The sequence below is a fragment of the Anomalospiza imberbis genome, chromosome 8 (genome assembly GCF_031753505.1).
Source record: "Anomalospiza imberbis isolate Cuckoo-Finch-1a 21T00152 chromosome 8, ASM3175350v1, whole genome shotgun sequence".
Classification (NCBI taxonomy): Eukaryota; Metazoa; Chordata; class Aves; order Passeriformes; family Viduidae; genus Anomalospiza; species Anomalospiza imberbis.
The window spans coordinates 34,794,631-34,806,042 of NC_089688.1; the positions used below are offsets into that span (position 1 = coordinate 34,794,631).

General features: G+C 50.7%; 1 long non-coding RNA gene across 1 annotated transcript; it reads left to right on the forward strand.

Moving 5' to 3' along the window:
* The first annotated feature begins 10,344 nt into the window (after positions 1-10,344).
* LOC137478602 (uncharacterized) lies at positions 10,345-11,131 on the forward strand. The gene is made up of 2 exons (XR_011001699.1): positions 10,345-10,457; positions 10,891-11,131. It is a non-coding gene; the product is annotated as an uncharacterized lncRNA (long non-coding RNA).
* The last annotated feature ends 281 nt before the right edge of the window (positions 11,132-11,412 follow it).

Genomic DNA, 11,412 nt, shown 5'->3' on the forward strand with positions numbered 1-11,412 from the left:
GAAGGGTTGGATGGGATATTTGGGAGAAATCCTTCCCTGGGACGGTGGGGAGGGCCTGGCATATCCTTCCCAGAGCAGCTGTGGCTGCCCCTGGATCCCTGGCAGTGCCCAAGGCCAGGCTGGACACTGGGGCTGGGAGCACCTGGGACAGTGGGAGGTGTCCCTGCCATGGCGGGGGTGGCACTGGGTGGGATTTGGATCCCTTCCCGTGCAAACCAATCTGGAATTGTCTGATAAATCAAATTCAGGGCTGTTTCCATGTGAGACAATGGGCTATAATGATTTCACAGGCTGCTAAATCTGCTGGCCCTACTTGTCAGAGAGGAAAGAATGCTGAGTAATGCCATTGGGGTCCATAAAGACACCCTGGAGACAGGGAATAAGAGGAGGGGTCACTGTGGGTATTGAACTCTCTTTGGACTCCTCATTCCTTCACGGGAGGAGCAGTTGAGTTTCCTCATCACCTGGGTCATTCCCTGGGACAATAGCAGGGATTCTCCTCTGCCATCAGCCCAGGGCTGTGGTTCCTGTCCTGCCTGGCACAGGCAGGTCCTGGAGCAGCTTCAGGAGCCTCTTGGAAATAAAATCAATTGAAACTTTGGCACAGGTGGGCACTGGGGGTTTAGAAACTCCAAATACTGAGAATTTGGGGACTTCTATGTGGTCTGGGTTGTGTTTTGGGTTTAGAGTTTCTTCGGGGTTTTGGAAGTTGTTTTTTTGGTTTGGTTTGGGTTTTTGTTTGTTTGTTTGGGGGTTTCTGTTTGTATGGGTTATTTGGTTTTGGTTTTCTTTGATTGTTTGGGGGTTTGGTGGGTTTTTTGGGTGTTTTTGTTGGGTTTTTTTAGTTGAGTTTTTGGGGTTTTTTTGTTTGTTTGTTTGTTTTTGGTTTTGGGTGGGTTTTTTTTGTTTGGTTTGGTTTCAGTTTGGGTTCGATTGGGTTCTTTTGGTTACAATTTTTTCTCTGGTTTCTCTCTCTGTAGGCTTGCAGTGGCAAAGGAGGAGCCCCCAGAGCAGCACCAGGAGATTCAAACCCTCCAGATTCAGCCTTACATTGGTAAATAATCCCCTGACCGTGCTCAGGCAATGTTTTTGTCCTGCTGGAGCAGCTTTGTGGGTGTGAGGAGCTGCTGAGGGGGATGGAGGAGGGACAGGGGAAGAGAAAGTCTCACTACAGCTCCTTAACCCAGACCTCTGCCCCTCTGCAGCATCCCTTCAGTGCCAGATCTGCACAGATGCCTCCAGCACCCCAAAACCTCCACTCCCACAAAGCCCACTCCCACCTTAACAAAAAGTTAAAAAGTCACTTTTTAACTCTTCTAAAATGTATTTTATTTCTGCCCTACCATGGATTTTTTGCAGTCGTCACATAAATATTTAGAAGTCCCCGTGTATCTTTGATCTGCAAGTGATTTCTCATGATTCTTGGGCAGGGAATTGGAGCCTTCTCAGCCCCTGCTCCTCATGTCCCTCCCTCTGCTGGCCTTGTGTGGAGCAATCCTGCCTCTGGTCCCTTCCCCAGCTGACAAAGATTGTCTGGAGTGCTCAATGATGCCTCAGGGCCAAGGATTGAGCAGGGTTTGAGTGACCATGAACACCCCAAAATCCCTTGGTGAGGTGTGCTCAGGGCCGTGGATTGAGGAGGGTTTGAGTGACCATGAACACCCCAAAATCCCTTGGTGAGGTGTGCTCAGGGCCGTGGATTGAGGAGGGTTTGAGTGACCATGAACACCCCAAAATCCCTTGGTGAGGTGTGCTCAGGGCCGTGGATTGAGCAGGGTTTGAGTGACCATGAGCATCCCAAAATCCCTTGGTGAGGTGTGCTCAGGGCCATGGATTGAGGAGGGTTTGAGTGACCATGAACACCCCAAAATCCCTTGGTGAGGTGTGCTCAGGGCCGTGGATTGAGGAGGGTTTGAGTGACCATGAACACCCCAAAATCCCAGGCTTGGCTGGGCAGTGACAGGGGTGGGTGCCAGGGACCTGCTGCCAGGGCCTATCACCACCTGTGTCCCCAGGGGATGGACAGAAGGGTCACAGAATCATTTTCTTTGGAAAACCCCTCTGGGAACATCGAGTCCAGCCACTCCCAGTGCTGCCAAGGCCACCATGTCCCCAGGTGCCACATCCACACAGCTTTTAAAGCCCTCCACGGCTGGGGACTCCACCTCGATGTCACCAAACGCCTTGGAATGGCTCAGGTTTGTCTGCCTGCAGTTATTCCCTCACTGGAGGTTGTGGAGCCCCAGTCTGCTTCCCCTGATGATGATTTCAGGAATTATTCATGCTGTGTGCTTGGAAGGATCCTCAGAGGCTTCCTTGGGAAGCTGCTGCTCCTCAGGGACTCGGCTGCTTGATATTCACAGGGTTTGTTTTTCAGAAATATCCAATTTTCCAGCTATTCTTTAAAGAAAATGAAGATTTTTTTCTTCCCTCTCCCAAGCTAGGAACACATTTCTCATGCAGCAAACATGTTTTCTTTTGTCTTTTGGCAATTGCACTGTGAAGCAGAGCAGCATCATTCCAGGGCACTGCTCCTGGGCTGGCTCCCTGTTCCCTGGAGGCACAGACAGATTTCAGGGGAGCTGTGGGGGTTTGCACAGGCTGGAAACCCCATCCCAAAACCTGTCCAGACTCCAGGGACTTCTTGGTGTGTGGGGATGTTCCTCATGAGGGTTTATGTGGAGTCTGCATGATGGGAAGGGTTAAAACCAGGAGTTTTGGGGAGCTCTGCAGTGAAGTTCAGTGGGGATGGTGGTGCTCAGTCAGAGGCTGTATTGATGATTTTGGAAATCTTTTTCCCTATAAATCCCTCAGGGTAGGAGAGAGGACACCCCACGCTGCTCTTGGGTTTTAATACTTGGAGCTGCACCAAGAAAATGGAGAGAAATCTTCACCAACAGCCTTTGCTTTTTGTTTTGGTTACTGCCATGTTGCCAGAGACACTTTGGGAACTGGGAATTAGGGAAATCCTGGCGTTTCCCTGTGAGCAGTCAAAGGGTGCAGACACTGACCAGCCCCAGAATGGTCCCCAGAGTGACCGTGAGGGGCTGGGGCTGGATGGGGGCACGGGAAAGGGGATTTTAGAATCCCAGAATATCCTGGGCTGGGAGGGACCCGCAGGGATCACCCAGTGCAGCTCCTGTCCCTGCACAGACACCCCAAAATCCCAGCTGGGCATCCCTGGAGCAGTGTCCAAATGCTCCTGGAGCTCTGGTGGCCTCGGGGCCGTGCCCATTCCCTGGCAGTGCCCAGCACCCTCTGGGGATGAGCCTGTCCCAAAATCCATCCCAAGCCCCCTGGGCAGCTCCAGCTGCTCCCTGGGGTCACTGGTGCCACAGCAGGGATGGAGCAGCCCCTGCCCTCCCACGCTCCCCGTTTCAGCTGCTCATTAATGGCCTAATTGCCGGGCATCCTTTGCCTGGCCGTTCTCAGGCCCGGCTCGCTTTCTCTGGCCATAGAGGTGCCTTGCTGGGGAGTGCTGGGGACTCGCCCTGCTTAATGAGGGGGGATTAATTAACGGCAGGCTCCCCTGCCAGTTAATTAACTGCAGGGGTGCAGACCGTGCCTGCTCAGTGCCCTGCAGGGAGCGGTGGCTGAGACAGGCTCGGTTTAAAGGGGACGCTCCGTGAGGGTCCCTGTGCTGGGCACGGGGAATCATCCATGAAATAACTCACGCACTCACACTGACACTGAAAGAGCAAAAGGAAGTCACTTTTATTTTTGACTTCGTAATATATAGAATTTTAAAAGTGGCAGTGGATTGGAGGATGGAATTGCCACCTCTCCAACCACACTGGTCAGACCAACAGTCCATCAATTCTCTCCTCCCACAAGGAAGAATGCAAAACAATCATTATTTACATGAACATGTGTGAGAACTCCAGGAGAAATATGTAAACATCAGAAGGCACAGAAAACTTTTGACAGAACTTTAAACCTTTTAAAAGAACGGGGTAACAGCCGGGTGCTCTGGTGAGGCAGGGTTTATGGAAGCACGCTGGGAAGGAGCCTGGCCAGAGCTGGGAGAGCAGACTGCTCTCCAAGCCACTCCAAGTCACAATCTGCCATCCCCAGTCACAGGAACCCAGTGTGACACAGAGTGTGGAGGGGGAGGATGGAGCTGGCACCCCGGGCCCTGCCGTGTGCCGCTGGCACGGGTGCCGCTTTCCTTTGGCTGCCTTGTCCTCAGCAGACGTGGGTGCTGCTGCGGGGTTTGGAGCGGGGGAAATGCCAGAACGTTCAGCACGTGGCTGTGGGAGCCGTGCTGGACCCAGGGAGGGGAGCTGCAGCTCGCGAGGGCAGGGTGCCACGAGTGCAGAGCCAGGGAAATAAAAGCAGATTCCTCAGCCCTCGCTGCTGCGCGTGGAGCTGCTGCCTCGTGCCACACTGCGTCTCTGTGCCAGGCCTGATGTGCCTGCGGGTGCCACAAGGCAGCACGTGGCCCCAGCTCGGGCTCCAGGAGGCTGCTGAGGGAAGAGCTGTGGGCTGTGGAGCCCTTCTCAGAGGCTGTGGCAGTGCAGGCGCTCTCCTGAACCCCCCTGGCTGAGGTGTGCGGGGTGCTCACCTGGCCCAGGTGCTGCGTGGCACATCTGAAGCCTGGCTTGTCGCCACCTCTCCGGTGCCTGCTCACCTCCCTGTCCCTTTGCTGGTGCTCACAGCTCTGGAAAGCCCTGCAGGTGTGACCTCAGGTGCTATTACTGAGTGAACCCATCTGGCAGGTCCTTTCCAGAGCAAAGCTCGGGGTGAGGAACCCCAGAGATTCCCCTGCTGCTCCTGCTGCCCCAGGAGCTGTCCCGAATCTCCTGCTGCTGCTGGGTGCTGGGGTTCCTGTCAGGAATGCCCCTGGGCACCTTTCCCCAGGGAAGATGCTGCTTGGGCAGGAGCAGGGAGCCTCGCTGGCAGGACGTGCTCGTGCTGCTGTGCAAGCCTCGTGTGCCCACAAATGTCCCCTCCTGGCCCAGGGATAGCTGGGCTGGCCTTTGCGTGGTGACTCGGGGAGAAATCCCGGCCTGTGGGAGCCCAGGACATCCCTCTGGCTGCCCTGGCTGTCTCCAGACCCTGGCAGAGGGCTCGGAGACCCTGGCACCAAGTCAAAAACACCTGTGGCTTTGATTTTAGCCCGTGGAAAAAACTGCCAACTTTGTGTGAGGAATTACAAGCCACAAGGGTTTGAGTGGTGTGATATTTAGATTAACACAGGGTGCAAAAGTAGAATGTTGGGTTTTTTAGAATATAATTCAGGGGGTCAAGATGGAGGGATTTGGGCATGTCCTGGCCTCCTTCTCCTTCTCCTTGCCCTCCACGTCTTGCTTTGATGGTGACACTTTCCTACTGGTTCAAGGTAGAGATTCACAGTCGAACATGGGTAATAGGAATTGGTGATAAATTGTAAACAGGCTATACATAACTTTTGATGTAAAAGGTTTGATATAAAAGATCACCGCCTGACAGGGAGGGCAGAATGCCGTGGCCTCCTTGCTAGGCAGAGCTCGGCAGGGCAGAGAGAGAATGCTTAGATAAGAAGAAATAAACAACCTCGAAAGCACAATCAGACACATTCCAGGCTCCATTTTTAGCTGTGTTGGGCTAGGGAAAGGGAAGCCAAGACTCTTTAGGATCTCGGGGTCACCCTGACCCTAAGAACCCCGAGAGAAATCGACACCAGCCCTAAAGGGTTTGGACACAGCTCTGAGGCACAGGGGAGATAGTTGGGGTGGATGATCCTTGGGGCTCCCTTCCAGCTCGGGAGATTCTGTGATTCCATGATCTCTCACCTTCTGTTGTATGAGCCTTTGATGTGCATTCTCACCATGTTAATTACTAATTAAAGAGCTTTAATTGTTCTTGACTGAGAGATCAGCCCCGTGCTCGGGTTTTGATTCTTTCAGACCAGAGTGTCACAGACTGGTTTGGGGTGGAGGGGACCTTAAAGGTCCCGTGATTCCCACCCCTGTCGTGATGCTAAAATGGATTATGTGCTAATTACAAATGCATATATTAAATAAATACCCCGTGGTTTATCTTTTTAGCCAAAGGAGAAGTAACCAAAAGTCAGTCTGTAGAACACTCAGTGGTTATCCTGGTATTCCACGGCCTGGTATTCCACAGCTCTGCGGTGAAGTTCAGTGGGGATGGTGGTGCTCAGTCAGAGGCTGGATTGATGATCTTGGAAATCTTTCCCCCTGTAAATCCCTCAGGGTAGGGGACAGGACACCATCATCTGCTCTTGGGTTTTGCGAGCCAGATTCCAGTTTAGCCTTTCCAGCAGAGATCTGCCTTGCAATGAAACCCCAAACTCCTTAAAATCCTCCTCCTCTCCCTCCTCCCCTGTGTCACTGAAGGGCCTTTCATTGAGTGTGAGGTTTCTGCAAGTTCCCAGCCAGGGCCCAGAGCTGTGGAGAATGGAAAAATGTGTCCTCAGGCCCCAGCCTGCGCCCTGAGAGGGGTTTCTGGTTGAAAAACACAATTCAGAACTTATTTCCTGTCCAGCTCATTCTTCAAACCTAGAGGCTGGTGCAGTTTGCTGAGCAGGAGTGGTATTTTAGGACATATTATATTAGGATTTAATTAGGATGGATTATATTATCATTAATAATAATAGTATTAACAGTAATAATACTATTATTAATATTAATATATTGATAATTATTCTATCACAGCAAATATAGATATTATATTATATATTATATATTATGTTATATTAATTATATTAATTATATTAATTATATTAATTATATTATATTATATTATATTATATTATATTATATTATATTATATTATATTAATTATCCTATATTAGGATTTAATTAGGATGGAATTGCATGGTTTGGGTGGGAAGGATCTCAAAGCTCATCCCATTGCACCCCCTGCCACATTCAGGGACACTTTCCCAAGGCCAGGCTGCTCCCAGCCCCACCCAGCCTGGCCTTGGACACTGCCAGGGATGAGGAATCCACAATTCTCTGGGCACCAGGACTGGAGGAAGGTTTTTTGGAACATCAGGGCCTGACCAGCTCCAGTGGAATTTAGCAGGAATAAATAATTGCATTTGGCCCCTGCTGAGTGTTGCACTTCACCCCCTGTTTCTCCAGACCTCCTCTGAGGAATTAAAATAATCACATTCTGGTTTGCAATATTTTTATGTATTATTGATGGCCCCTTATAAAATGAAACTGCATCCCATTGCCCGCCACACAATTGAAAAGTTTCAGTCTATTAAGGTTTTATTGCTGGAGGGGACAGAGCTGCACAATCCATCCCAGAGGCACAAGAACTTGCTGAAAATAGGGGAAATTTAGCTTTCAATAATGGATTCAATTGTTACAGCTTGTTCATGATAGTGCTGTGCTTGCACTATGATGTTATTTCTGATTTTTGGATGCGGTGGTGCCTCCTGTGGTCCTCCCTGTGCTCAGCGATCCCAACAACAAGAGGAATCTTTTATTTCAGCTTCTTAACGCTCCTCAGGCAGCGGCAGAGGGGCTCCTTGAGAGGAGGAGCTGATCCCTGGGTCCCTGGTCCAACAGCCACAGGGTGGGGAGGATCCACCTCCTGGCAGCTCCTTGGGGCCCGTCCCAGCCAGGCACAGAAATCCACCTCTTTTGCACCAGGATTGCTGTCGATTCCCTGCTTTTTGGGGGATTTTCCAGGCGGTGTTGCTCTGGGACAGAGGGGGTGCAGGCTGGAGGAACAGGTTCTCGTGGCTGATTCTCCACTCTCCTGCAGGAACAGAACTCTTCCTGAGCCTCCTTTTCCCTGGAACGTCCCAAGTGTCCCCCTGCCCTGCCAGGGGGAGCCAGCAGGAGCTGGGCTGGGCTGAGCCTGCCTGGGCAGAGGCTGAGGATCTGCACAGAGCTGAGGAATCCACGGGAAAAGGCTGCTCTGAGACTGGGTGGAATCCCAGAACCCCGGATGGTTTGGGTGGGAAGGGACCTGAAAGTTCATCCCATGGCAGGGCCACCTCCCACTGTCCCAGGTGCTCCAGCCCCAGTGTCCAGCCTGGCCTGGGGCACTGCCAGGGATCCAGGGGCAGCCCCAGCTGCTCTAGGAATTCCAGCCCAGCCCCTCCCCCAGCCTCACAACCAACATTCCCTCCCAAAACCCCATCCTATGGATTGGGAAAAGGGCTCTTGAATGAAGAAGCAAGACTTGACCCCTGCCCTGGTGCCAATGCAGCTCCTTCCTCATTCCCAAAATTTCTCCTGCTTAAAAACCCCATAATTTAAAATCAGCACTCTTTGGTTAGAGCTAAATGGGAATTTTCCAGTTAAAATGAAAAAAAAAAATTAAGTAAATGATGTTAAAAGAGGAATTTTCTCTTCCCAAATCACTGGGAAGCCACTGCCGAACTTTAATTTCTCTAGCAGGAGAATGAGTTAATATTAAAATGATGCTGCTCCACTACAAAATATGACCAGAAAAATGTTTATTTGTATCGGTATAGATAAGAAAGGACACGGGGAAGGGCAGTTCCTGAGCAAGCTGGACACAGCAGAGGTGGGGGATGTGTTGTGGGTCAGCAGTGCCCAAAGCCTTCATCATCCTGTGCCTGTCATCAGCCTTTCATTGCTGAATGAGTCAGAAAACCTAAACTGGGGATAAAATAACCACTGACCTGGGTGACAAATATCTGTTATTCCTCCTGATGGAACATCTTTAAAGCTGTCAGACAGCTGGGAAAAGCTGTTGTTGCACGGATGGAGCAGATTTTAGGGCCGTATTTCACATTCTATTCTCTCTTTTTGGTGTTGTGAACTCCATTGTCTTTTTTCTGTGTGTTATAAAATCCCGATGTGCTCAACCCCCACCACTTGTGCTACTCCCAAGCATTTCTCCTTCTCTCTGCTTGTTCCTCATCCAGGACTGGAGTTATCTTGCTTAAGTGAAGATTTAGGTGTGAAATGGAAGGGGGATTTTCACATCTTTAATAAATAAAATCATTTCTCAGCTAAGAGCTCACCAGGCATTGATTTACAGAGTGATTTCTCTTCACTCTCTGTTTTTTTCCCTCTTTTCCAAGCAAACAAAGCAACAGAGAGCTCCAGAGTGAAAATGCCGTGAGGAATCGCAAATCAAGACTGCTCACTTGAACTCAGCCTAAAGTGAAGCTTCAAAAGACCTGGAGGGGAGTGCAGATTACAAAGGAATCCCACCAGATCTGGGCATTCCAAGGAGAGATTTTCCCCTGCTGGTGCCTGACATCCAGTGTGCAGCGCTGGAGGAGAGCCTGGAAGTTTTCCAGTTAAATTACTCCTAAGTTTGTGCAGGGTGGGTTCAGTCCTGGCGTTCCCCAAGAGGAGCCAGTTTGCCTTGGTGAGTTTTCCTCCTGCAAGTAAATATCAAAGGGCTGTAATTTACCATGGAATGGTTGGGCTGGGAGGGATCCTACAGCTCATCCCTGTCCCAGGGGCAGGGACACCTCCTACTGTCCCAGCCGCAGTGTCCAGCCTGGCCTTGGGCACTGCCAGGGATCCAGGGGCAGCCACAGCTGCTCTGGGAATTCCAGCCCAGCCCCTCCCCACCCTCCCAGGGAACAATTCCTTCCTAAAGTCCGATTTAAAGCTTTTCTCTGTCAGTATAAAGCCTTCCCCCCTTGTCCTCTCCTGACACCTTCCACCAGACCAGGCTTTCCCAAACTCACCGAACTGGCCTTGATTTATGGCACTGCCAAATACGAAACCATGCTTCCTATTCTTCTTTTTCCTTTTCAGTGGAAAAACCACCCCCATTTTCTTCTCTTTCTGCTTTTCCTGCTGGTTTGCTGCCCGTGCCCCAGAGAGCTCCGAGAGATTTCCCTCCTGGAGAAGGACCCTGGGCTGGAGGGAGCCCCTCACCCCACAGGTAACGGCTCCCAGGGCATTTTCTCCTCATCCCTCGCTGGGAGAAGGTTCCCAGGGCTGAGTTCCACAGCCCCGAGCACAGCCTGGCCCCGGGCTGCCCCAGAGCCATCCCAGTGCAAAGGATAACGTGGGATTGTGCCCAACAGGGCTGAGATTGCTGAGGGAAAACATCCCCCCCAGCAGCCCTGGGAATAGGGAGTGTCCCAGTGCTGCCCAGCCAGGAGAGCCCAGCACTGTGGGAAGGAATGGAGGACAGAGACAATAATCCTTTCAGGTTCCCTTTTATCCCTTTTTTTGGAGGTAGCTGCCTGCTTTGTTTATTTTTCTCCAGCACCCTTGCAGTGGTTGAACCGCAGGAGGCACTTTGCCCTTCTGCAGGGGCACAGGTGGGCAAAGGGAGGGACCACGCTGCTGGTTGAGCTCAGAATCCAGGATTGGCCATCCAACAGAGGAAAGAGGCTCTCATTTATCCTGGTGGACAAATCAGTGGAATTATCTCCCTGGACAGAGTGAAAAAGGGAAGAAAAAAGGTAAAAACAAAAAGGAGGGAGCAGGTGCAGGTCACAGACCTGGATTTGGATGAGGAAGTTCAGAGGCAAGCAGGAGGTGTCACCTCAGGTAAGGAGCAGAGGTGCACTCAGGGATCCTTGAGGGTCCCTTCCAACTTGAGAGATCCCAGGATTCCATCAGCTTCACTCACGGCTAATTAATTCATCATTCTCTTGGAAAGTTCTCCCGTCCCAATATTGTCTCAGGATGTCTTTAGGAAGTTTAATGTCCGTGTTTTAAGAACACAAGAAAAATCTTTCAATACCAAAAAATTTGAGTGTATCCATCCTTTATTCCCATTCCTGCAAAATTCCTGTCAGCTTCTGATGTCATTCCTTCAAAATTCATAGTGCCTGATTGTTATTGAAATGGATTCTGAAACAAAACCCACAAGATGAGTTTGGGGTGTTGCTCACACACAAGCTCCTTCTAAAGCTTTAAATATGATAAAGATGTACTTTAAATCCATGCAGGTTTAAATCTGTGCTTTCAATCTATTCAGGAGCAGTTTAGGAGTTTGAGAATGAATTCCATTTGCAGCCAGAGCCTTGGCTTTGCCCCCAGAGCACCTGAGTCACCAGCAAGCAGAGGCTGACAGAAACCAGGGAGTTTCTTTGCTCTGCCCTAGAATCATAAAGTTAGGAAAAGAAAACAAAATACAAACCAGAAAAGCAGCTGGGAACAAAAGTGCTGCTGCAAAGGGGGTGAAATCCAGCAAAGAACTTCAATTTATGGTTTTAATATTTAAGAGTTGTTTAATGTATAGGGTGGCATTGGATTTGAGGTTGTTCTGACCCTGTGGGAGGGGGACTGGGGCAGTCTGGATGTGGGGGTGGGTCCCCATCCTGGTGGGGCTTGGCTTGGCCAGAAATCTGCTGGGAATCCTGCACAGAACCTGGAATCCTGGACTGGGTTGGGATGAGAGGGATCCCAAATCCCACCCAGTGCCACCCTGCCATGGCAGGGACACCTCCCACTGTCCCAGGTGCTCCAGCCCCAGTGTCCAGCCTGGCCTTGGGCACTG